We start from the raw sequence: 27,106 nt of genomic DNA on the forward strand, positions 1-27,106 counted from the left end.
CTGCCCGGGAGTGATATCTCAATAAAGCCTGTTCAGTGGCCCTTTTAAATCTGCTTCCTTTGGTCGCTGCCTGCCTTGCCTGATCTGACAGGCCCAACACAAGGTCACTACACAAATTCTAGCTTTCTCTGCTCTAAGGGAAAGGTTTAAGGAGGCCCAAGGAACTTTGACTCTGTTTTGGTTGGGGATGTGGGGTTTGCCTGTGATTGAATTCAAAGTCATACATATGCTAAACATGTGCTCTGCTACTGAGCTACACCCTCAGCTTTGTCCCATTCTTAAGGGCAAAAACCTAGACACCTCACATATTATTTCTGTTTGTATCCCTTCGGGCAAATAACTCAGTTACATGGCCCCACACAGCTTCTAGAGAGGCTGAATGACAGACTATATGCACAATAAATGACAGACTATATGCACAATAAAACCCCATTATCATGGAAGGAGGGAAGGTACACCACTGTGGAACAGTTTTGATACTGCCAGTTACTAGTGACAGGAGTTCCCTTTCCCAGATGTGAAGATTAAACATTGGAGAAATGCTGAGGCAAGCGTAGAGTGCAAGTTTTATTTAAATAATGGTAACCCAGACTTCTCTGGGAGGAAGAAGTGGGCCATAACTCCTACTCGGGTATCCCAAGAATTGGGAGTGTCCTGCCCCTTTTATACATTTTAGAATTTCCTTCTTCTCATGGCTTCTCCCCCATCCTGCCTACAGGATTCTTGACTTGGAATGAAGCGGCCCAGGGGTCCATACAGAAAGGGAGCAGCCCTGGAGGCATGCGTTAACAGCCCTTTATTGGAGGAACAATTCCCTGGAAGCAGATCTCCTGGACTACAAGTTGTGGCAGGGTTAAGGGACCTGGAGGTATTAGATTTCAATACCCCAGAGGCAAGGGACTTTGGCCAGGAGTGAGGGAGATGAGTCCTGAAGATACTAACATTCCATTCCCTTTGAATCAGCTTCCATCTTCTGAACCCAACTCAGCTGCTGTTATGCTTGAATTCGGGACCCCCAAAAGACCACCAGAGACCCAAGATCGATGTAAGCAGCAAAGAGGTGTTTATTTTGAGCTAGCTCGGTCCTCCGCACGCACACACAGCAACTGGTGACGCTGAGAGGCCCCGAGCCCAGGATTTGCAGCAGTTTTATACATTCTTTGGAGAAGGCAGGGACCCCCACATACATCATAGCATCTCTTAGCAAATCATCACACACCGCGGGAAAATCAAATAACAACTCTAAAACATGATTAGCACATTCACTGGTGGGAAAAAGTCGGGTAGGGGTGATTGGTTACTACAAGAGGGGGATTCGTTTGAACTGATTGGTTTAAGCCAAAAGGGATGTTCGTGCAGAACTACATGGTTTCCCAATATGTTATCAACCACCCTAAACTACTGGGAGGGTCACCTGGCATCTCAGGTATTTCCCTGTCTCATGCTGATTGGTAGCTGCTAGGGGGTTGCTATGGATCCCCACCTAGCCTGACTGAGTCAGGGACACCTGGCGCAGCAGATCTCTCCTGTTATTTGTAGATAAACAACTTAGCAGGGTGGGAATGTGCCTAGGAGTGCTCAGTGGGTCTTTCCAAGGACAAAGGTGATGTCCCTTCCTTGGACAGGCTTTGCTCTGAGGTAGAGGCTGGTTTTTCATCAGCTTTTTCTTTCACTGTTTTGGGCAAGTTAACCCTTCAAGTACAACATCTGAGAAGGGAAGAGCTTCTTCTCCCCATTTTTCCCTCCCCCTACTAGCTGTTTCCATGGGGCCTAATTGGTATCTTCTCTTATCTTAGGAATGTAGACATCTCTGTGAAGCCCCAGCTCAAGGCCAGAGGCCTTGTCTGCACATTTCTACAAACTACTATATTGGATATGTTTGTGAAAAACTTGTAAGGGGGTGTCCAGCACCTATAGTGCTGGTATCTTCCCGGCCAGTAGCCAAGTAAAACAGGGCAATACGAAAATAGGAAGTTTATCCACATTGAACTCTTTTGCAAAGACTTTTTTCCTGACAGTCCTAAAATCAGCCATGGTAAAGATTTCTGGAGAAGCCCAGTTAAGACTTTTCTGTGGAGAAAGGTGGTGCCACTTCATTACACGTTGTAAAAACAGAAGTTTACTATTGTAAATTGTAAACATTTTAAACCCATTGTAAATTGAAAACATTTTAAATTGAAAATGCATTTAAGCCATGCATGATGGCATACACCTATAATCCCAGTGACTTGGGAGGTTGAGGCAAGAGGGTTGCAAGTTTGAGGTAGATTTAGAATCTTAGAGAAACCTTCAGCAACTTGGCAAGACCTTTTCTCAAAATAGAAAAATAAATGGGGCTGGAGATATAGCTTACTTGGTAGAGTGCTTGCCTTGCATGCACAAGGCCCTGGGTTCAAACCCCAGCACCACACACATACACACTCACAAAAGAAAAACAGAAAAAAGATAGAAAAATAGAAAGGGCTGAGGATGCAGCTCAGTGGTATGGTGCATTTAATACGCCTAATCTACCAAACTTCACAGTTTAGCAACACAGTCCACTATAGAGTATTTATTGGTTGTTTTTCCTTGTGATCATGTTGCTTATTACTGCCCTTTTGAGGTATAAATCATTCCCCCTCCTCTTTCCTGCTGTCCACAAACTTTTGTACCAGGAAAGAGCTAAAAAACTTATCATTAGAGATGAGATGGCATCAAGAAAGAGCACACAAACTTTGCTAATAAACCTATCTACTGAGAGAGGTTTCCATATATTTGCCTTCCCACATTTTCCTGCTCCAAGTTCTTTCCCTTTTTGTCTTGTGACTTCTCACCAAAATCATTGTTCTTTGACTGGAGTATATTTTCTGTGGTACAGCACTTGCCTAGCATGTGTGAGGCCCTGGGATCCAACCCTAGCACTGGAAAAATATATGCATATATGCACATACATATATACACACATATGTGTATAGCTATTTTTTTTGTGTATACATATGCAAATTTCACATGTATATGCAAACTGTTATAAATGTATATATAAAATATATAGTTTTGTGTATATATATACACATATATATATACATTTTGTATATATATATACATTTTGCATATATATATATATACATTTTGCATATATAAAAATCATTTGTATGTATATGACACATATTTGCAGAGATGTCATATAGGCCCATATGCAAACCACCACTTGGAGGGACTCTTCACTGAGCTCTTCCATGTGTATGTGTGATAATGTGCATGATCATAAGCTTTTGTTTTTCCTTTCTTAATCCATTTTTCTTGTCAGTCTAATTTGCAAAGATCAAGGAATCTATGATGGTTAGTGAAAAGAGGTGCCCCCCTTCTTCTACACTTTAAAACGAAAGCTAATATCACAACAAAGATAAAGACATTGATAGAAGATTTATTTCATCTAGATTTGGGGGCTAGGGATATAGCACAGTTGGTAGAGTGCTTGCCTTGTATGCACAAGGCCATGGGTTCAATCCCCAGCAACACACACACACACACACACACACACACGCGCACACACACACACACACACACACACAAGATTTGGTCATTCTTTGGATGGAGGGGTACACTCCTATAATCCCAGTGATTTGGGAGCCTGAGGCAGGAGGATCTGAAGGAGGATCTGAAGTATGAAGGTATCCTGGGCAATTTAGTGAGACCACATCTTCATCTTACAGAACAAAAAGGGCTGGGGATGTAGCTCAGTCGTAGAGTGCCCCTAGGTTCAATCCCATGTACTGTCAAAAGGAAAAGAGAAAAAGAGATTTAGTCATTCTAAAGTTGTTTAGGCTTCACAGCACATCTGTAAAATACATAAAGTAGAAGGAGCCAAAACTACAAGGAAAACTTACAAATCTGCCATCAGAATGGGAGATTTTAAGATATCTTTATCAGCTGGGTGTGTGGTGATATAGGCCTGGAATGGGAGGCTGACTAGAGGATTCCAAGTTCAAAGCCAGTCTAAGCAAAAGTGAGGTGCTAAGCAACTTAGTGAGACCTTGTCTGTAAATAAAATACAAAATAGGGCTGGGGATGTGGCTCCATAGTTGAGTGCCCCTGAATTCAATTCTTGGTACCCCACTAACTGCAAAAAAAAAATATCTTTATCAAACCAGGTGTGGTGGTGCATGCCTATAATCTCAGGGACCCAGGATACTGAGGCAGGAGTTTTGCAAGTTCGAAGCCAGCCTCAGCAATTTAGTGAGATTCTCACTTTTAATTTTTATTAAAAAAATAAACCAGGCACTGTGGCACACGCCTGTAATCCCAGAGGTTAGTGAGGCTAAGGTTGGCTAGCCAACCTTAGCAAAAGCCAGGTGCTAAGCAACTTTTAATGCAACCCTGTCTAAAAGTGCTAAGCAACTTTTAATGCAACAAAATACAAAATAGGGCTGGGGATGTGATTCAGTGTTTGAGTGCCCCCTAGTTTAATCTCTGGAAACATGCCACCCCCCCAAAAAAATAAATAAAATAAAACCAAAAAGGCTCATCTGCTCAGGAGGCTGAGATAGGAATATGTAAGGATGGTCTTAGGCCTGAGCCTAGGCAACCCCATTTTAAAACTCCAGTTTGAAACCTGCAGGCTCACCAGGTACCCTGATGCCTAGGAGCTCTCCAGTATGGCCCTGAGGCACAAACAAGTTACTTCTCCCCACCATGACAAACTCAGAATGAAGTCTCTGGCATGTTGTCTTTGCTCTGATAAAGGGGAAAGGCAAGAAAATCAGGGCAGAGACCACCAGACCAGATGATTTAACCCCGGGTAAATGAAATCACTAAGAGACCCAGTGGCAGGTAACAGGAATTGAAAGGGTAGTCAAAGTCCCAAAATTTAGTATAAATGAAGGAGCAAATGAACAGACATTCAGCCAGAGAGCCTGATGAGGACCAGGACTGACATCCAACTCTTCTCATTCGTCTGATCCCCTATGTTATTCTCACTGCTCTCAAAATCTACTGCAGCCTCTTGACTCCGGTGAGAAAAGGACTTCTTCCTATGACCACCTCCTCAACTAGCCATTAGCTCCACCCCAAGAGAAGCCTGCTTTGATTCCTGATCTGATCACGAAGGTCTGAGTGAGTGTGCATCTGCTGGACTTAAAGTATAAGGGCTTGAGACTTTTGATCTGACACTTGAACTTAGCATGCAGAGGGAATGTCTTTCATGAGCCTGTCATGATCAAGTGTGTTTGCTGTGCTTAGAATTAATGTAGAATTGTTTGCTGTGAATTGATTGTCTATTGCAGTGCCTAGGCAACCCCATTTTAAAACTCCAGTTTGAAACCTGCAGGTTCACCAGGTACCTTCATCCTAAATGAAGCCTATAAGCATTAAGGATTGTCATTTTCTTTATTAAGAACCTATAGAGTAGGGCTGGGGATGTGGCTCAAGTGGTAGCGTGCTCGCCTGGCATGCGTGCGTCCCAGGTTTGATCCTCAGCACCACATGCAAACAAAGATGCTGTGTCCGCCGATAAAACTAAAAAATAAATATTAAATTAAAAGAAAGAACCTATAGAGTAAAATTGTATTGAGTGATTTGAGTAAATAAAGCATTGACAAAGGCAGAAGTGCGTGGACATTCTTTATTTCTACCCCTGGACTTCATAAGTTGTACCTTTTGCCATTGTGACAGAAGATCAAGGGTCAAAGCCAGCCTCAGCCTCAGCAATTTAGTGAGACCCTGTCTCTAAATAAAAAACACAAAAAAGGGCTGGGGATGTGGCTGAGTGGTTAAGCACCCCTGGATTCATTCCCCAATACCAAAACAACAAAACAACAAGACATCTACATCAATAACTAATCACAAAAGATAACCAGGCAGGGTCCCATGAAGGATTCGAACAATACAATTAACAAGCATAATGTAATGGACACCTGTAGACAGTCACAGTGACAAATGGGTTGCACACATTCCTTTCAATTGCTCGTGAAATGTGTATTTGTAAATTGTCCAGGAAAACATACAAAAAAGAATTGTAAAGAACTACTATTTGAGGGATATGTTTTCTAGATACAATACAAATGAATTAGAAATGTGTTTTAAAAATATACGTTTGGAAATTTTAAGACATACTTAAAAAGTTTCCCTCTTTTGTTCACTGGATCTTTTCCACCTTTACCTCAGTTACTGTTCCCACTGAAAGGTGAGCAGATTTCCTTTGTTCAGACACCAACATTAGAGCTTGGGTCTGAAGGATATGGAAAATAGGTCCCAGGACATTTCCCCTATCTGCAGTTGTTTCCCCATCCTGCAAACTTTTGTCATTTAAAAGCTCAGGCATTAGATATAGGGAAGAAACAGGAAGGGACACAAAAGGAATTCACACCTGATTGGCACCTGACCCACAACCCTAAAGGGTCAGTTGACCCAATGTAAGAAGCCCCAGGAAATTCCCTGTCCACACTCCTGACCCACTGGAATGGATCAGCTGTCCTCCAATACAATGAACCCCAGGGACTACCCTCCTGTCCCATCCTAAATGAAGCCTATAAAACACAGACCCTTGCTTTAGCCCATCTGCCATGTTCTGCCCTGAAAATGAACCACATCAGGTGTTTGGCCAATTGACTCTGCTGCTGAATAAAGATAAGCATGAGATTGAGGTCTTCCTAATACCACCGGTTACTGGTGACGAGTTCTGCTCCCCCACATGTTGAAGATTATAACATTAGAGAAGCATAGCGAGGCAAGCATATAAAACATGGTTTATTTATAAAGGGGTAAATAGACTTCTCCCTGGAGGGAGAAGGGGCCCTATCTGGTATCCTGGAATCCCAAGAAGCAAGAGTATTTTGCCTTTTTTATATGTCCTAGGCTTCCTTTGTTTTCCTGCTCTCTTCCTCTTATCTCTTTGGGATGGCAGATGGGAAGGTGAGAATCAGATAGGCTACAGGGGCCAAGCAGGAAGGGGGCATAATTAACTCCGTGTCTGAACAATCCCTGGGACAGGTTACCTTAGCAACAGGTTGGAGCAGGAGCAGGTTATATTGATTAGGGTGGAGGACAGAATCTGAAGGCATTGGAATTTCAATCTTTCTCCAACTTCCCAGACTCAAATTGGCCTCTTTGATCTAATGTGACTCAGTTTACCTATCTATATACTGCCTGTCTACTTTTGGCTTCATTTCCATCTCCTGTCTCCATCATTTGTGTTTACAGGGTCCTCCAAGGATCTACTTTTTAATCTATTTGAAACTATTTGTGTTAGTTCACTTTACATTTTGCTCATTTTTTTTTCTTTTTGGTACTGGGGATTAACCCAAGGGGCACTTTATCACTGAGCCATACTCTCAGTCCTTTTTATTTTTTATTTTGAGACAGGGTCTTTCTAAGTTGCTGAGGCTGGTCTTGAATTTGTGATCCTCCTGCCTCAGCCTCACCTGGCTCCATTTTTTTCCTTTTAAAATAGCTTGGCTCTTCCATTTATGTATGATGTGTCAAAATGCATTCTACTGTCATAATAACTAATTAGAACAAAAAAAGGGGGGCTGGGGAAGCTTGGTTCTTGCAGTCAAAGTGAACTACGACCCATTTACTCATTTCACCCATATTTTTGAGTACTTACAATATACCAGTTTTCTAGGCATTGAATATACTTCAGTGTACAAAAGATAGGAAATACTCTGTCTTTTAGGGGAAGCAGATAGTAAACAACATCAATATGTAAAATATGCAATATGATAGACAGTAATGATTAGCAAAGATAGAAGGGTAGAAGTAGATAATGTTATGACCAATTCTTTTGTAATAGCACTGCAAATAACCTTTGTCCCAAAGAGGCACAGATTATCTGTGTTACAACCCAACAGTTTGTTTTATTGCCAGATAGGGCATTACCAGGTTTGTGTGTGTGTGTATGTGTGTATATGTGTGTGTGTGTGTGTGTGTGTGTGTGTGTAATTTAATAATCACATTTTAACATTTTTTTAGTGACCATAAATACATTTGTTTGTATTATGAAACTACCTTTGTTCTTCTAGCTCTCCTATTCATAAGCTCTTTGACTACATATGTACTATTAGAACCATGATTTTTAGGTTTTAAAAAATTATATATTGTATACAGTTTATGTACTTTATTATATATCTTTTTTTTGGAACCAGGGATTCCAAAAAAAGTTCATCAGGGGCACTCAAACACTGAGGCACATCCCCAGACCTATTTTGCATTTTATTTAGATACAGGGTCTCACTAATTTGCTTAGTGCCTCACCCTTGCTGAGGCTGACTTTGAACTCAGGATCCTCCTGCCTCAGCCTCCCAGAGTCACTAGGATTATATGCATTTGCCACTGTGTCTGGCTATTATATATCTTCAATGAACAAAAACATGAAAAATGACTATTTAAAAACAAAACTAAAAAAATCTTATGGATTGATTTTTTTTAACATCCTAATGTTGATGGATTATTAGGCATTTAAAAATGGAAATTATGAAGACCACATAATTCCATGAGATGGAACATTATGAGAATGTTTTAAAAATATAAGATAAGTAAATGTAACACTTAGCTTTTCTAAATACTATTGCCTCTTTTCTAGTGTAACCAATACAATAGATATTCGAGTAAACATTTGAAAAGCTTAGTAGTATGGGCTCTGAAGTCAGGCTGCTTGGTTTCAAATCTCAGTTCAATCTTATTGATTTGGACAAGTTACTTAATTTCTCCAAATCTCACAGAATTGTTGTGAAGAACAAATTAAATAACTAAAGTAAGAAACTCAGAAGGTGCTACTGAGTATTCAATAAATGTTAGCTACAAAGTTTCTACTTAGTTATTTTCTCTTTCCAATAAAATTTACAATATGCAAAGTAATATAGTGCAAGTAAGTAACCATTATGAGTCCTTAGTGGTTTAAAGTACTTTAAAAACCAGATACAATGTTTGCAAAATTCAACAGAGTGGTATTTCTCAATATTGAAAAGGAAAGCTTTTTTAAAAAAATTAATTAATTAATTATTTTTTTTATGGTGCTGGGGATTGAACACCTGACCTTGTGCATTAAAGCACTCTGTCAACTGAGCTATGTCCCCAGCACCAGGAAAAATTTTATAAAAATCATGATGGATAAACTTTTATCTGCCAGGATAGTCCTTATTTTATTGCCTTATGGAACATGTTACAAGTATAGCAAATTGTATTGTCCAGTCCAATGTAGGTCTCAAGAAATGGTTGAACAAAAAAAAAAAAAAAAAAAAAAAAAAAAAAAAGAGAGACTTCCTAGGCTAACTATTGCTTGTGTAAGCAAGTTACAAATGGCAAGCACATTTATTTAGAGGATTTACATTTGTCCTAAACCTTAGTAGTTAGTAATTATCAAAATAACAGAAAGATGCCCCAAATATGAAAATGACATACACTGAAACAAAACAAAAATAGACATGTTTCCTTTAAGCTATTGGCACATTTATTAATGACAGTTTCCTAATAGTTTCAGAAATTACTATCTATGCTTGAAAAATGACTTGGTAGAACCTTTTTTTTTGGAGCTGGGGACTGAACTCAGGGGCACTTCACCACTGAGCCACCTTGCCCACATTTTGTTTACAGACAAGGTTTCACTGAGTTGCTCAGTGCCTTGCTGTTGCTGAGGTCAGCTTTGAACTTGCAACCTTACTGCCTCAGCCTCCCAAACCACTGGGATTATAAGCATGCACCACCTTGCCTGGCTGTCTTATGTCTTTTAAAGTGATTAGGTTTTTCCAAGTGTCTTTAATTATCTTTTTAAGTCAGAACAAAAGAGAACAAGTCCCTTTACTTTAATTTCCAGTACTTTCAATTCAGCAAGTTTGTTGATATGAAGAGACAAATATATTCATTTACCTAACAATTCTCTCAACTTTTCAATTTAAAAATGCTCTACTCTGGGGCTGTGGGATGCAGCTCGGTGATGGAGTACATGTTAGCACAGCATGGCCCTGAGTTTAATCTCCAGCACTAAAAGAGAGAGAGAGAGAGAGAGAGAGAGAGAGAGAGAGAGAGAGAGAGAGAAATTGCTCCACTATGTTGATTATATGCTATCTCAGTATATTGAGGATTTAAAAGATTTTTTTTCTCATTTTTTAATCATAAAACTAAATTATTTATTAGCTTCAAACTTCTTCCTGCCATCTTATAAAATATAATAACAGCATAACTAGTACAGTTTCTTGAGAGAACAATATTTTAATCTAGATTTCAAATGATTTTAACTTTTTTTTTTTTTAAGGCAACACTATGCTCCACAACATGGTGAAAGAAGCATGGGGAAGAGGGAAAGGATATTGTGTTTTCCCAAAGTTGTTCTTTAATTTTATTCCCAAATTATTTATTTTAATTTTTAGTCAAATAAAAGTCCATTTTATATTTTAACCCAAATCTGCCAATAAACCATGTTTTTGAATCCCATTTTTAGCAAAATAGCCTTCAATAAACATCATCCTAAAAAAGTTTTAAAAATATGTATAGTATTATTTTTGTGTTATCTTCCAAATATCGATAGGAAATTTCTTTAGTATCAGAAGTGATGACATACACGAGGGATGATTGTCCTCAGTTATCAAGTATGTTTTTTCTCCAAACATTCTTCTTAGTACAAATAGATACAGATGGGGGAGGGGAATAGTTTCTATCAGAATAAATATTAACTAAAGTGCTTTATCATCTCTGTTCTTTCATCAAGCCATCATCTCCATGCTCTGTTGCTAAGACATTTTCGGATTAGTATTTTACAAAGGACAATTTATTTGACCTCAATCTATGAAGTACTTAGTACTTTAAAACTTCAGATTCTTCTGAACCTACAGGTTTAAGCAATTTACTATTAGAATTAGATGGCCTCTGGAATCTTCTGCCACTGAGTTGCAAATCACAAAGGGACATGAACCTATTATAAGTCTAAATTCTATACAACTCATCATTCTAATTATGTCACCTAGGGAGGCCAGCTGACCAGCTGTCAAAAGACCTCAGGAAGTTCATTTAAATTGATAAATTCACTGTGGAACAGGTTCTGAATCTTTACTTTGCAGGCTTAAAAGTTGAATTTTTCCAGCACATGGAAAGTAAATTATTTTTTTGAAAACTCATATTTTCCAAATTTAGAGACACTAAACTGTCATTTTGTTCACCAATGGCAATAAAATTTTCTTGTTAGTTGTACTTGCATGAATAGGACTCTTCACAAAACTACATGGGAATCAAAACCTGAATGATTTAGAAAAAAACTTTTGGAAGAGTAATTAGAACAACAACAATAACAACAAAATAACAGTAAAAACAACAAACAAACAAAAAACTTTTCAAAGTATGCACTCAGAGCAAGAGGAAAAGGTAGTTGAGTAATGCACCTTAGGGACACACTTGTTATGTGAGTCTGTGACCCAAGGTCTTCTCCCTATAATAAGCTTGAGTACAAAATATAGGCACACCTAGGCCATGTAGCTTAGTTTGAGAGTGGAAAATTGGGGATAAATAGGAATTAGATAGATGAGTGTAGGGAATATTCCAGGAATATGGCAAGAGCATAAATAATGGCTCAGAATTAAGAGAGACTGTGATGGGCCTGGGAAATTGCAACAGTTCAGCATGCCTTGAGTGTACAGTACCAAGAATATAATGTCAAGAGATGGGGCAGCCCTAGCTGGAGCAAGATCATGTGAAGGCCTTGAATGCCACAATAAAGAGTTTGAGTAAATGCTCTTTCAAAATGGGAAACCTGTGAGGAATTTAAAGTAGGGGGCTAACAGTGATCAGGTCCATGCTTTAGAAATATCACTGTGACCTTAGTGCAGAGAATAAATTGGGGGAATTCAAGATCGAAAACAAAAAGATAAATTAGTAATCCACATTAAAATGAAATGACACAAAAAAGTAGTATAGTGAGGTAGAATTTACAGGACTAACTCATAAATCGGATATGGGTAGAAAAAAAAAGACAACAGGTAAGAATGATGTTGAGATTGCTAGTGTGGCTACAGTGGTGGCAAGCCCTGGTAGAGGAGACTGGGAGCTTATGGGATGTAAAGGAAGGGTATGCAGAAAAGTGAGATGATGAGTTCAGTTTAGAGTTTAGACATTTTTAACTGTACTCTAGGATTCTAAATGAGTTTGTTAGACTGTTGAACATTCAGATTTCATATTCAGAAGAGATTTATACTGGATATTTAGGCATCATCAGCAAAAAATAATAGAGTGATAGAAACCACAGGGTGATGGATAACCCATTGAGAATGTAGTGGGGGTGGATAATTATGGCTCTGGAGTTGTAAGCCTGGGTGTGGTCCACCTTACTTAGCCAAAATTATTTTTTAAGAGAGAGAGAGAGAGAGAGAGAGAGAGAGAGAGAGAGAGAGAGAGAGAGAGAGAGAGACTTTAATATTTATTTTTTAGTTTTCAGCGGACACAACATCTTTGTTTGTATGTGGTGCTGAGGATCGAACCCGGGTTGCACGCATGCCAGGTGAGCGCGCTTCTGCTTGAGCCACATCCCCAGCCCCTAGCCAAAATTATTAAAATCAACAAATAAGTACCTGCCACCTTTTTGTGTGCATTCTGCAGTCTGTTCAAAGTTGAGTAGTCCTTACATGACTGGAAGCTTCAGGACAGCCAGCAGTATTCATTTTAGTCCTCACTTTATTATCTCTCTATAAATATTGTTGCTGGTCTTATGCCAGCTAGACTCCCTGTGGTTGATTACAGCTGGGGAAATTATAGGGCCATATTGTGGATAGAAGCTGCTGCCATTGATTTGACATTGGGAACTTTGCCTATACAACATATGATGTAACAGGACAAAGAAACAGGAGAAGCAGTCACACAAACTTTCTACTTGATTGGATAATATGGCCCCAGACAGCTTTTGTTATTTTATATTATTTAGAGCAAGACTGGAGCGAAATACATGGTTATCTGGGCAGAGTAATCATCTTATCTCTTTAATAATTATTTAGGAAGGGAAAGAAGAAATAGATATATTCTTAAAGATTGTGTATCTCAGGAAAGATAAACATCCCATGATCTCACTCATGTGGAATCTAAAAGAGTGGATCTGAGAGAAGTTGAGAGTAGAATAGAAGTTACTAGAAACTGGGGAGAGTAATGGGAAGGAGAGATGAGGAGAGGCTGGTCAACAGGTACCATGTTACAGATAGATAGGAAGAATGAGTTCATTATATGGCACAGTAAGGTAAATATAGTTAATAATAATGCATCATATGTTTCATGATAGATTTTGGTAGAAGATTTTGAATATACTCACTACAAAGAAATAATAAAAATTTAAGGTGATATGCTGATCACATTGATTTTTTCATTACCCAATGTATACATCTCATGTGCCTCAAAAACATGAAGATATCATACAAATAAAAAAATTAACATTAATAAAAAAGAAAGTCAAAAGTGTGCATCTCGGGCTGGGGCTGAGGCTCAGTGGTAGAGTGCTTGCCTAGCATGCATGAGGCACTGGGTTCAATCCTCAGCACCACATATAAATAAATGAAGGTATTGTATCTACTTACATAAAAAAGTGTGCATCTCTTTATGTTAATAATAAAGAACTAATTAAATTTATTTATTGCATGTGATTGTTGAAAAAGAAAACTTCTTTAAACACATATTGTGCTAACAATCACATAATAAAATATTTCATTCATTTTTGATAAACAGCTTCATGCTAGCTTAGTTATGTTATGACATTTCTTCTACCACATTTTATTCATTTGAAACAAGTCACTAAGTCCAGCCTACTTTCAAGCAGAGACTTAGATACTACCTTTTGGTGGGAGGAAAGTCACTGAAATGGCAGGTGTGTTTTAAATCACTAGCCTGAGGGAAAAAAAGAGTCCATTTTGGAAGATTTATCTAATTATTTTTACTACTGTCTAAAATTTGTCTTTCTCTCTTCCTTCTCTTTCTCCTTTCTTTCCTCCCTCTGTTACTCCCTCCTTTCCTTCCTTCTTTTCCCTTTCCTTCCCCTCTTTCACTGAGTGCCCAGCTAAGGAAGCTCTGTGACTATTAATGCAAAATGTGCCCAATAACCTCTATTATATGCCTGCATCTGAAGTGATGTTCAGCTTCTCTTGTGCTTAGAGTAGGTGGATTGTTGAGTTTAAACTAGGTTAGATGAAAACAATGGAGGAAGAGAGAGAGGTAATGTCAAGCATATTTTTAAGAGGGAACTGTAAAGTTGGATCATGGACTCAAGCTGGATTTTGATGGAAATATATAGGATAGAGAAATGACTGATAGTAAGAAAGTAAGAGGGGCCAGTAGATTGGAGTTCTTGGTGGGAGTCAAAGGAGTGATGGTTGTGGGAATGTTAATGTAAGAGAGATGAATAGATGGGAATTAGTGGTCATATAGAGCAACAGAGTTGTTATGTGTGGAATTAGTGAATGGTATTCTTACACAATTATGTTTTAATCATTACTTATTTTCTTCTATCACTAGAATATTACTCTAGTGATAGAGTTACCATAAACTTCAAGGGACTGTAAATATTTTGGAATAAACTGTCTGGCTAAACAGTAGACGAGAGTCTATTATATTAGTAAAACAATTCTACATAAGAATTCCAAGAGAGCTGGGTATAGTGGCACACACGTGTAATCCCAGCAGCTTGTGGGGCTGAGACAGAAGGATGAACTAGTTCAAAGCCAGCCTCAGCAAAAAGTGAGGCACTAAGCAACATAGTGAGACCCTGTTACTAAATAAAATACAAAATCGTGCTGGGGATGTAGCTCAGTCATTGAGTGCCCATGAGTTTTATCCCTAGTACCCAAGGGGACGGGGGAAGAATTCCAAGAAAGAAGGATATGGCATATACCATTAATAAGCAAGTTTATTATTATTTCTTTTGGAGTACCAGGGATTGAACTTGGGGGCACTTGGCCACTGAGCCACATCCCCAGCCCTTTCTGTACTTTTGAGACAGGGTCTCACCGAGTTGCTTTACTTTTTGCTGAGGCTGGCGTCGAACTCGTGATCCTCTTGGCTCAGCCTCCCAAGCTGCTGGAATTACAGGTGTGCTCCACCATGCCTGGTCCATAATAAACAATTTAAAATTAAGTTTTGAAAACCAAGCAAAAAAGTCACTTTTATAACCCTGATATGATTTGGATTTGGAAATGTCCCCCAAAAGCTCATGGGTTGAAGGCTTGTTTCCCAATGCAGCAATGTTCAGAGTTGAACCATTGGGAAGTGATTGGATCAGGGGGCTCTGATCTCATCAATGAATGGACCCTCATGAGGTGATAGAAACTGTAGGAAGTAGGACCTAGTTGAAGAGAGTATGTCCCTTGGGAGTGTGTCCCTTTTCTTATCCTGGGGCCCTTTCTCTCTCCCTGCTTCCTGGCTGCAACCAGGTGAGCAACTTGTCCTTTGCTATGCCCTTCTACTATGATGGTCTGCCTCACCTCAGGTCCAGGGCAATGGAGCCAGTGGACCTTGGACTAAAACCATGAGTCAAAATATATTTTATCCTTTAAGTTGTCTTTCTCACCTACTTTGTTACAGCTGATCAACACACACCCTATGCTCTGAGACTGTTTCTCATATTGTCTGAAAATAAATCTTGTGTCTAGAAAGACAGAAGGGTGTGTGCTTTGAAGTACATTATCAACAGTGATTAATAATGTGTCAGTTGTAGGCATGACTGTTCTGATGTATTCTAAAGAGAGACGAACACGGATACAGTAAAAAACAAAACAGGTTTAGAATAGAAATACATATTATATAATCTTTTATACTTTACAAAGTACTTTCACATTCATTAACTGGTTTGAAAACAATACCTAGTTCGCTGCATCTTTTCAAAGAATCTGAAAGTACTTTCCAATAACCTCTTCATTCATTGTCTGGTAGACTTCAAGGTTTATCTCCCCCTCCTCCCCATGTTAGTTCCATCATTCACTCTCCTTCCTTAATTATGCAATATTAAAAACGTTTTTTTCTTTCCTGTCCAGGGTGAAAATTGGGCCCCTTGATTTGTGAATATTGACAGAACGCTACAAAGCAGTAGCTTTGATTTTCAAGCTTAAATAATGACATTGAACCTGAACGTCAATTGCATGTCCAAGTCTTTTTCTAGCACCTGTTTAGCAGCGACTTCATTTTTTTTCTTAATCTGCAAAATACAAGCCGATTTACTTCATATATCTACCAGCAGAATAGGATTTAAAATTCCTTACAAGAGGCTGAGAAGGTCCAAAAAGAACAAGACCAAACTTCTCTTGTCAATTCAAATTACAGCATTTTTTTTTAAAATCCCTTTTCCTGATCCTTTGCTGACTTTTTAACTGCAATTAGAAGCAGGAAGGGAGCAGGGAAAGGAAACCAGGGATTGGAAAAGCAGAGGAAAGCCCAAAAGAACCTTTAAGTAGGAGCAGGAACCGGAAGGGGCTCACTGACAAATTTTGCAAAACTGCCCGAAGCTCAGTGGAAGGTATCATATCTGTGTATACTCCTCTAGCCCGGGTCAGGGACATCCCAGGCGGACCTTTGGAAGGACGCTGTCGACGGGAGGGCGCGGACCTCTGACGGAGCACAGGCGTTCGCACAGCTGCCCTAGCGTCCTCTGACCCGCCGGAAGAAGCCGCGGCGCCAGCGTCCTGCTGCCTGTCCGTCACGCAGCCGCCCACGCTCCCTCCGCTTCCGATTGGCCACAGACTCGGGCCGGCCCCCTTCCAGCCCCGCCCTTAGCGGACGGACAGGCCGTGGGGCTGGGTGGCAGCGGCTCCGCCCCTCGGTAGCCGCGGGCGGGCCCGCCCAGCTGTCAGTTACGGGGGCGGCCCGGCAGGCGGGCGGGCGCTCGCCGGCTACCTCGCGTCGCTCGCTTGCTCGCGCTCGCTCCCTCTCGTCGCCTGTGGGGAAGTCGGGGCAGCCTGAGCGGCCGCAGCCACCATCTCGCCCCGATCTTCTCCCTTGTCCCCTCCCGATCCGAGTGCCCCCGAGTAGTGAGTAGCCCGCGTAGGGTTCGGAGAGTCACCGCGGCGGCGCCGGGTGGTGTTAAAACCATGTTAAGGAGGATTTTGCAGAGGGTAAGAGAGTGAAACCGTCTTTCCGGCAGCACGTGAGCGGGAGAGCCCGGGGCCGCGGGCGCCGCCGCCGCGCTGGGAGCCCAGGCGGCGGCGCGGGCGCCACCTCCTCAGGGCGGGCTCCTTCCTTCTCTAGGCCCCACAGCCCGGCAGGCGCTTAGGCCTGCTCGTCCGGCCCGGGGGCGGGTCGCGGGGCGGGTGGGGCACGGCGGGCGGCAGGCCGGAGACCCAGCGGCCCGACTCCCGTTCGCGCGCTGGGCTGTCACTGCGAGTCCGAGGGTGTGGTGCCGGCGCGTCCCTCCCGGAATCCCAGGATGGGAATGAAAATGGAGAGTTTGTGCCTGAGCGACGGGCGGGCCAGCCGCCTGCCCGCCTGGAGAACGCCCCGTGGGAGATTGCGGGCGGCTTGCCTGGCCCTTCCCACCCTCCCCGCCCACTGTGCCCCTCAGCTCGACGCGACACGCACCTGCCACATGCAGCTCGCCTTCTTTCTCTTCTGGACAGCATTGGAGGGTAACGTGAGACCTGGCCTAGCGTGGGCCTGATCGTGGGACTGACACTTACTGGCAAAGTCAGCTGAGAAGGAAGATATTACTCACTGTTGGAAACTTTTTTTTAAAATTAAAAATGCGTTTTCCCCTCCAAGCTCCAGTACCTTATTTTAGCTATCCAAGAATAAAATCACTGTAAGCTTTATCAAATGGTATACACTTCAGTTTTTGCCAGTGCTTTCTTTATTTGAAGTCTGAAAAACCTTGATAATAAGAACGTTAGAAAGCTGTAAATGTTTTGTTTAGGAATCAGTCCCTAGAATAACATGATTAAAATCTCTTTTTAAGTAATAGTTACTGTACTGAAGTTTTTTCATACCTTTTCCCTCTTTGATAGACTGATGGAGTGTAACAAAGTATAAATGATGGAAATCTAGATGTCAACCCCCTTAGTTGGTTACCTAGTGAGTACAATAGCTAGAGAAATTAGTGAATTTGTAGTATTTACTCAAGGCATGTGTCAAAGAGTTGAGTCATTCATTATATAGAAAGGGAGTGTTGCTTCTGCACAGCTTTTCTGAAATGTTGAAGTCATGTGAGACTGGGTCATATATTCTGGGAGAAATAGTTAACTTTTATATCTCACTCGCTGTATTAACACTTTGATTTTCTGCAGTGGTTTTGTCTTGATAAATACTGATTTGGAGCAGCAAGGGCATGCCCTTTGCTCTCCCCATCATTTCCTTTGTTCAACAGTGAAGACATCTGGCCAGGCACCAGTGGTGCGTGTCTGTAATCCCAGCAACTGGGGAGGCTGAGGCAGGAGAATCACAAGTTGGAGGCCAGTCTCAGTAATTTAACAAGGCCCTATGCAAGTTAGCAAGACCCTGTCTCAAAATAAAAAATTAAAAGGGCTGGGGATGTGGCTCAGTGGTAAAGCAAGACTGGGCTCAGTCCCTAGAACCAATAAACACACACACACACACACACACACACACAAACCAGTAAAGACATCTATCTGTGCATGACTTATTTCAGTATGTAAGAGATTTTTCTTTTATCAGACCTGGAAGAACTGATTACCTCATGCCTCAGATTATGTTTCTGTCATATTTCTATGAGTGAAAATTATTTTGCCTGTGGTTTGCTTTAAGGTTTATAAATAAAACTGTTCTGATCTGGGAATACTTCTGGTAGTTAAAAGATTAGTTTTCAAGAAATACGGGATGCTGGGGCTCGGATTGTGGCTCAGTGGTAGAGCACTTGCCTTGCAAATGTGAAGCACTGGATTTGATTCTCATCACCGTGTGTAAATAAATGAATAAAATAAAGATCTGTCAATCACTAAAAAAATTAAAAAAAATGGATGCTTTCTAGGACTTTTAGCTTCATGGTGTTGAGCACTGAGGTTATATAAAGATGATTTTTAGTGTCGGTGTGTATATATCAACCCTTAAAGAAGTTTCAATAGAAATGGCAAAATAGGAATTTATTATAGTTTTGCTGAGATGTGATGTCACATCATTTTTGAATAAGTCAGTTGACCGCTGAGTTTCTTAACCTTGGCATTATTGACATCTGTGACAAGATAATTCTTTGTTGTGGAGGCCTGCCCTGTGCAGGACAGTTAGCAGTAGCCCTGGTTTCTGCTCACTAGATGCTCATTGCATTTCCTCAAATCCCTTCCTCTCCTGTGACAACCAAATTTTTCTATAGACTTATACTAAGTATCCTGTGAGAACCACCCTGTTAAATGTATGTGTTCTTCAATAGGAAGGTTTGAAGTGTTTCTCACAGTTAACTTTCTTTTGTTCAGTGTACTTATATTGGGTTTCAGTAAATGCCAGGTATTATGCTAGGAACTGGGAAACCATTTAATAAGATACAACTTCTCCCTTTAGAACTTACAGCCTGATTGGCTGGGGAGGTGGACATTTGAAGTAATTGCAGTGCTACATGGGTCTCTTTGTGGGAGGGTGTTGAGGCAATAAGGAAAAGCTTCAGGGAGTAGAGCATATTTACAGCTCAGGAGGGAAGGGCATGTTGGACAGAGGGAAGGGAAAATGTAAAGGCATGGAGTCAAAGGGAACCTTTGAGAAATTATGCTTTGGATTGGTGGGAGATGAGGCTACTGGTAACTAGGGACCAAATTATGAGAGGACCTACAGTCCCTTTGAAGGAATTCATCTTCTAGATGGGTCAGTGTTAATGCTCAGTATTTAATAGGAACATTTTGATAAATTCTTAAAGCTTGTGATTTGTATTACAATTTAGAGTCTAAAATGCATATTAACTCTGCAGGTAGTATTTACTAACAAGTGTAACTTGAATTTTTAAAATTATGTGACATGGCACCATTTTATTTTATCCTATCCTGATAATGTTATTTCTTGGCATAGGTATTGGGATGTATAATTGAAATTGTAGTTGATGATTTAGAAGTTTGAAATGGGCTCCATGTTTTGAAATAATATTGCATTTCTTTAACAGTCTATTTTAAGATGACCTTTTTATTTTAACTAATATATATATTTTTTCTGAACAATGTCCTTTAAATAACATTTGTGAAAGAAGAAAGAGACAAAGTATTTATAATTGATTATAACTCAGAGTATTTGAATGTTTCCAATAAGGTCCCCAGGGTACTTTACAGAAATTTGGTTTGTGCTTTTCTTCCTCCTCTTCTTCCTCTGTCTTCTCCTTCTCTCTCATTAGCTAAAAAAGATGTCACTCTGAGACTTCAAAACATCTGGGAAAATAATGATCATGATAATGAGATAGCTCCAATGTGTATATATTCAATATTTTCTTAATAGCTCTATGAAGAATAACCTGAATTTAAAGTTCTTAATGGCCAAAAAGATGGTCAGTATTTGTACCATAGGCAGTTTATAAGCTTCACTGCCATATCTTCAAGAATTTACTGTGATTTAATGGTAGTGTGTTAGATTTCCTTTTGTTGGGAAATGTAAAAAATTCTGCTAAAGAATGGATTTTTTTTTTTTTTGGTGGTGCTTGGGATTGAAGAACTAATTTAATTATTCCATAGTTGTAGAAGTGGAAGGACTTCTTTTATGGACATTAGGTTTGTCTTTCTGATTTTAAAAATGAGGAAATAGAAACTGAATGAAATTAGGTGATTTACCTAAGACAACGTAGTAGATGTCAAAGGCTGCTAGAGAATGGAGCCATATTTTCCAACTCCAAATTAATTTTCCTTTTTCTAGCATCTTCCTTTCCCTTGTCCACCACTGCCTCACTGATGTTGTTAGCACTGTGCTAGTTATTGTGAAGGGTAGAGGATAAATATAAGACCTAACTTGTGCCTCAACTTATGTTGTGCTAAAGTAAATAATTGAGACAATGAAGGTTGTAGTAGTACCAAGAAGGAAAAGTCAGAATGAACTTGTGTGTGACCTTGGGGGATATTGGCTTGAGGTGGGGTTTTAAAGAATGTATGTGATTGAGAGGGGAAGATAAACCTTGCACTGCAGCAAGGAGTTATGGTGTAAAAAAGATTCAGAACTGGAAATGTGTTCATCCCTCCTGCTCTCCCTTCATTAGCATCATACCTGTTAGCAATATTTATAAACTGGTTATGTATTAGATACTGGGGCTATAGCAGCACACATTCTGTACCCTTAAGTAGCTTTAAATCAAGTGCTTTTTAGAGATAGAGGTGTATTTAAAGCAGAAAGAAATTGAGACACAAATTTGCAGATTGTGAAACCTAACATTGTGGAGTTGCTTGATTGCCTAATTCAGCTGTATCCAATGCAGACATGAGTCATGTAAACTAATATTGCTAGTTGTCATGTTTTTTAAAAAAGGAAATGAAATAAAAATGTTGTTTCCTTTAACCATCTTTTTTTTTTTTTTTTTTTTGGTACCCGGGATTGACCAGGGGCACTTGACCACCGAACCATGTCCCCAGCCCTATTTTGTATTTTATTTAGAGACAGGGTCTCACTGAGTTGCTTAGTGTCTTGCTTTTGCTGAGGCTGGCTTTGAACTCAGAATCCTCCTGTCTCAGCCTCCCCAGCTGCTGGGATTACAGGCTTGTACCACCAGTCCCAGCCTATTGTTAACATTTTACCCTATTTACATTTTTGTTTGCTCACTCCATTCTTTCACTCTCCCCGTGTGTATGTGGTGTATTTTTTTGAGCCATTTGAGAATCAGTCATGGCCCTTCACCTTTGAGTACTTCAATGAAGAATAGAAATATTTTCTTATATAACTGCAGTCTGGTTGTTAATGTCATGAATTGATACAGTGATTCAAGTCACTATCCATAATTTCATATGGTGGTGTGTGTGTGTGTGTGTGTGTGTGTGTGTGTGTGTTATGGAGAAGTGAACCTAGGGGTGCTCTACCACTAACTACATTCCCTAGCCGTTTTTTTTTTTTTTTTTGAGACAGGGTCTCATTAAGTTATTGAGACTGGTCTTGAATTTGTTATTCTCCCACTAAAGCCTCCTCATGAATTACAGGGATTACAGGTGTGTGCCACTTTGTGTGCCTTCATAATTCTAATTTTGTAGCTTATTTGATGATGTCCTTTGTAGCATTTATCCCCTGTAATACAGGAACCAGTTAAGAGTTAGCTATTATATTTTGTTGATATTTAGTATATAGTATATTTAGTTGTTATGTTTCTTTGGCTCCCTTTATCTGGAACATTCTATGCTTTTGGGGAATACATTTTGTCTCAATCTTAGCCTGTTGTGTTGCTGTAACAGAATATTGCAGAGGGTAATTTATAAGTGCCGGGTTTCTGTTCTCTTGACTAAAAGGCTCAGGGGTCATTCTAGTTAAACTGGACTAACTGGGCTGCACGAAATAACCACACAAGAGACACAAATACCTTTTTCTTTGGGGTCGCTGTGACGGCGACCTTAAGGGTCTGCAGAGAGAGAGAGAGAGAGAGAGAGAGAGAGAGAGAGAGAGAGAGAGAGCGCCAGAGCACGGGCTGACCCCTTTTATTGAGGAGAAGCTATTCAAATGAGGCAAGGGGTCAGGTTTCAGGGGGCTGAGTCTATCTTCATGATGTCCACTGTCAGCAGGTTGACTGACACCTGGGTAGGCCACACCCAAGGTCACAGTAAGAGGAGGGGACACACACAAGGCACTTCCATGGAAGATTCTATCCTAAACAGGGCAAGGGGTTATATTACAAAGGAACAGGTGAGCATAGCTTCACCCATGGGACTGTAGCAAGACAACCATTTCTGTGACTGAGCGCCTCAGCACCCAGCTGGGGAGAGTAACTCAGTCACCCATAAGGTTGGCCTCCCACATATAAGGAAGTTTATTTCTTATAGTTTTGGAGGCTGAAAAGTCCAGGATTGAGGGCTCCACATTTGGTGAAGGTCTTCATGCTGTGTTATCCCATGGCAGAAAGTGGAAGGGCAAGAGAGTGTGAGAGGGAGAGTGAGAGAGGGACTAAACTTGCTTTTGTAACCACTCTCTTGATAAATAACCATCCTTGAAATCACAATATTAATCTATTTATGAGGGCAGGCAAACCCCTCATGACTTAGTTAGGCCCTACTTTCAAATATTGTTGCATTAGGGATAAAGTTTCTGACATAGTCATTTGGGGGACAGATTCAAACATAGTACCTTCCTGCTTTTTTTTTTTTTAACTTGCCAAGAATACTGCTAGGGATATTGTATTCTCAATTTATAGCATCCAGAGACCCATGACGTCTTTCTGTCCCTCACAGGTGATATTATTATTATTATTATTATTTTATTATTATTATTACTCTTTTCTGTGTTGGGGATTGAATTCAGGGCCAAATGGTGCTGTACCACTGACCTACATACCCAGCCCCAGGTAATGTTGATTTTGATTACCTGGTTAAGGGGTAGCTCAATTTCCTTACTATATAATTATTGTTTTTTTCTCCTTTTCCTTTGCAACTAATAGGTAGTTTGTGGTGAGATACTTTAAGACCATCTACTGCTTCTTATTAAAAAATTTCCCTAGATTTAGTACCTATTGTTGATTCTTGTGTGATACAGTCTAGCCAATGGCTACAAAATGGTGATTTTTCTGCTGTAGCACTTTTCCACTTTTACCAACTAGTTTTATATTTCTCCTCTCTTCTTTTCTCTCTCTCCTTTCCTCCCTTCCTCTCCCCTGTACTTCTTTCCTTCTTTCTGATATGAACTCATGAATTTCCTTTTTTAAATGGGTTATAACTCATCACTGTGCTTAATTGTTTTGATACTCAGATTGTCCCAAATTTGAACAGTAGGAGACCCTAAAGGGTGGCATCTGTGCCTTCTGACACGTCCTCACAAGTTTTTCGAGCATGTCGTCACTTTCTGGCATAATAAGGATCCTAAGCTTATCCTGGACTTACCTGTACCTAGTTCTTAAATTAGCTATTTTGGGGTGGCCAGCATCCCACCAGGGTAAGTTCCGGCTCAGGAAGTGTGAGCTGCCTGGGAAATGAAAAGTCTGAAATAGAGAGTAAGAGATTGAGACAGAGCCAGAAATTAGATAAAGTGGAGTGCCTGATAGGTCTTCCAGTCCTGATAGGAGCTGGAACTGGACAACTGAAAAATGGCCCAGAGTCTTTAAGGGGGAGTACATCAAAGGCAGGGATAAGGTTTCAGTGGGAGGAGTCTTGGTTCGGTGTTTGCCTCTTCAGCAGGGGTCTTGCAGTAAACAGGTTGATTGGCATTTTGGCAAGCCATACCCATCTGGGAGAGGCTGTAGGGCTTCAGCTTGATGCAGTGCTGAACTTGTGACAGAGCTAGGTAGGAAGTCACTTGATTTGGGTATTTTCAGACCAGCAGGGTTGCTGCTGGGAGTTTCCAATACTAGACTTTCCTGCCTTTTGGCTTTCACGTTGTTTTATTTCATGCACAGTTCACGAATGGCTCATGGATAGCTTCTGGCAATTAGCCATATCTCTGAGGAGACTTGATTACTTTTACTGGGAATAGTATCATAGTCTAAGAGCTGGGGTGTTTTTGCTTCTTGTTTGTTCTATCGGACAGTTCCAGCTGAATTTTAAACTTTTCTTTTTTGAGAAAAGGGAAAAAGAGGTTTTGCTTTGCTTAAACTTTATTCTATAAGCAGAGGAAATCAATAAGTTTCTATTACACTGTGAATATACTTGGCACATAGTACGAATTTGTTGATATTTGTTGAATGAATATTGAAAGGATTTTTTTCCCCTTAGGAATGTTAACATCTATTATGGGCCTACAATAATATGCTGTGGATGCAATAATGAGTAAAACATACATGAACCCTTGTGAAATTTAGTGTCCAGGGGAGCAGAGAGGAATTATTCAAAGAATCCTTAACTATACTAGTACATAGTTGGCTGAGTACTAGGAAGGAAGAGCATAGGCAAAGTACACATTGACAGGGCCTTGGTTTAAACAAGACGCCAAGAAAGGCTCCCTAGATTAGCTGCACATTCAAGTTTGAGGAAATTATTACTAACTTGTTGAAGTGAATTTTAAAAAGTAAGCAGCTAAGTGGAATTATTTTTTGTGTAGTTTTTGTTTATTAAGATTAAAGAAGAGATTAAGATACTAGAAACAGGGCCCCATTATGTTCTGTCCTGTAATCCCAGTGCCTTTGCTTGAGCTAAATAGACAATATAACTCAGTGGTTAAGAATATGAACTCAGGTCTTTGGAGCAGTCCTGGGCCACATAGTGGGGCAATATAGCAAGACTATGGCAGTGAGGGTGGGGAGAATATGAACTCTGAAGATGAGCCCCTGGTTGGTATCTTCACTCTTTACTAGCTATGTGATTTGGGCAAGTGACTTGACTTTTCTGTATCTCAAAAAATAGTTATGGGTAGTTGTGAAGACAAAATGAATTAATACATGTAAAACACAAGAGTATCTGATGCAGAGTAAGTTCTCTATAAGTATCGGCTGTTCTTTGTGTTGGTGTTTTGTTGTTATTATACTTAGATATTTGATACGTCTTCAAGGAACACATTATTTTAAATCACTATGCTTTGGTTTAGATATGATTTGTCTCCATCAAAACTCATGTTGAAATTTAATTCTCAATGTGGTGATATTGGAAGATCAGATCCTTGGGAGGTGATTAAGATATAGGGACATCAGTTCTTTTGAGACAGGATTAGGTCTGTTGCTCTAAAATGAGCTTGACATGTCCTACTGGTCTGTCTTGCCACGTGACCCCTCTTCTTCAGGCATCTTCATCCCTTTCTGCTATCCTTCCATACTTGGCACGCTTCCCTCATCAGATGCCAACACTTTGTTCTTAGACTGCTGGACCCACAAGCCAAACTACCCTCACTCTTAAAAAAAAAAAAAATTAACCAGGTTTAGGTGCTGTATTATAGCAATTAGAAAATAGATTGATCTTCTTCTTCTTTTTTTTTTTTTTTTGGTACCAGGGATTGAACCCAGGGGTGCTTAACTACTGAGCCACATCCCCAGTCCTTTCTTATATTTTATTTAGAGATAGGGTCTTGCTGAGTTGCTTAGCACCTCTATATTGTTGAGGCTGGCTTTGAACTTAGGATCCTCCTGCCTCAGCCTCTTGAGCTGCTAGAATTATAGGCTGACATTCTTTTATTTTTAAAAATTTGTTTATTTATTTTTATGTGGTGCTGAGGATCGAACCTAGTGCCTCACATGTGGAAGGCAAGCCTTCTGCCACTGAGCCACGGCCCTAGCCCCCCCCCCTTTTTAAAAATATCCCCCATCCCTTTAGTAGATAAGGACTCAGTTTAGGCACAGATATTCATTTAACCTACAGTTGAACATTTATTCTTTGCTAACTATTGTGCAGGGCTTAAAAACACATGAGAATTGAAAAAAAAAACTTTAGCGTTAATGGAAGAGATGAATACTTAAATAATAAAGCCATGTGATAAATGCTGTAATAGACATGCAGAAGAAGGGTTGGGAGCACAAAAGAAAAAGTGACTCTGGTGGAGATGGGTTGCTATAGGGGAAAGCAGGGAATAGAGATTGCTAAAGGCTTTCTAAAGACTGAGAATGACTCAGGCAAGGAAGGGCAAGAGAGAGAAAGCCATTTTTAAGATAGAATGCGGCAAATGCAAGAGATGTAGCCTTGCTTAGAATATGGGCACTGTGGGTATTTCTGCATATGCATGGGGATAGTGACAATAGATGAAGTTGAAAAGGTGAAGAGTTTTGAAGTATGACAGTAAGGAGCCACAGAAAGTTTTTAAATGATCAAATTTATAATAAGGAAAATCTTCCAAAAATATTTTTCCCAGTTAATCTTTATCAGAAATAAATTAGTTGATGCCCACGTTCTTCACCAAATCAAACAAGCAAAACAACAAAACACAAACAAAACCTCTAAATCAGTTGAATCATTCTTCTACCTAAAATCTGTTAGTGATTCCTTAGTGTCCATAGGACATTTCCAGACATTTTTTTTTTTTTATCTTGAAACACAAGGCCCTTAATTAATGTTCTGGTTTCTTCATACCACTTTGGGCATCCACATACCTCCACACATGCCCTGACCTTGTCATCTCTTACTGTGTTTCTGAAAACTTATCTCTATTCTCAGTTGTAATATTTCAGTTCAAA

The 27,106-nt window shown here is 40.0% G+C and overlaps 2 long non-coding RNA genes across 2 annotated transcripts; one reads left to right on the top strand and one right to left on the bottom strand.

Moving 5' to 3' along the window:
- Positions 1 to 3,387: 3,387 nt before the first annotated feature.
- LOC120888129 (uncharacterized) lies at positions 3,388 to 16,793 on the bottom strand. Its single transcript, XR_013440395.1, has 2 exons — positions 16,496 to 16,793; positions 3,388 to 3,752 (listed from the first exon to the last, which is right to left on the bottom strand). It is a non-coding gene; the product is annotated as an uncharacterized LOC120888129 (long non-coding RNA).
- Positions 16,794 to 16,893: 100 nt separating this feature from the next.
- LOC144378575 (uncharacterized) lies at positions 16,894 to 17,678 on the top strand. The gene is made up of 2 exons (XR_013440394.1): positions 16,894 to 17,036; positions 17,483 to 17,678. It is a non-coding gene; the product is annotated as an uncharacterized LOC144378575 (long non-coding RNA).
- The last annotated feature ends 9,428 nt before the right edge of the window (positions 17,679 to 27,106 follow it).

Source organism: Ictidomys tridecemlineatus, chromosome 6 (assembly GCF_052094955.1).
Source record: "Ictidomys tridecemlineatus isolate mIctTri1 chromosome 6, mIctTri1.hap1, whole genome shotgun sequence".
Taxonomy (NCBI): Eukaryota; Metazoa; Chordata; class Mammalia; order Rodentia; family Sciuridae; genus Ictidomys; species Ictidomys tridecemlineatus.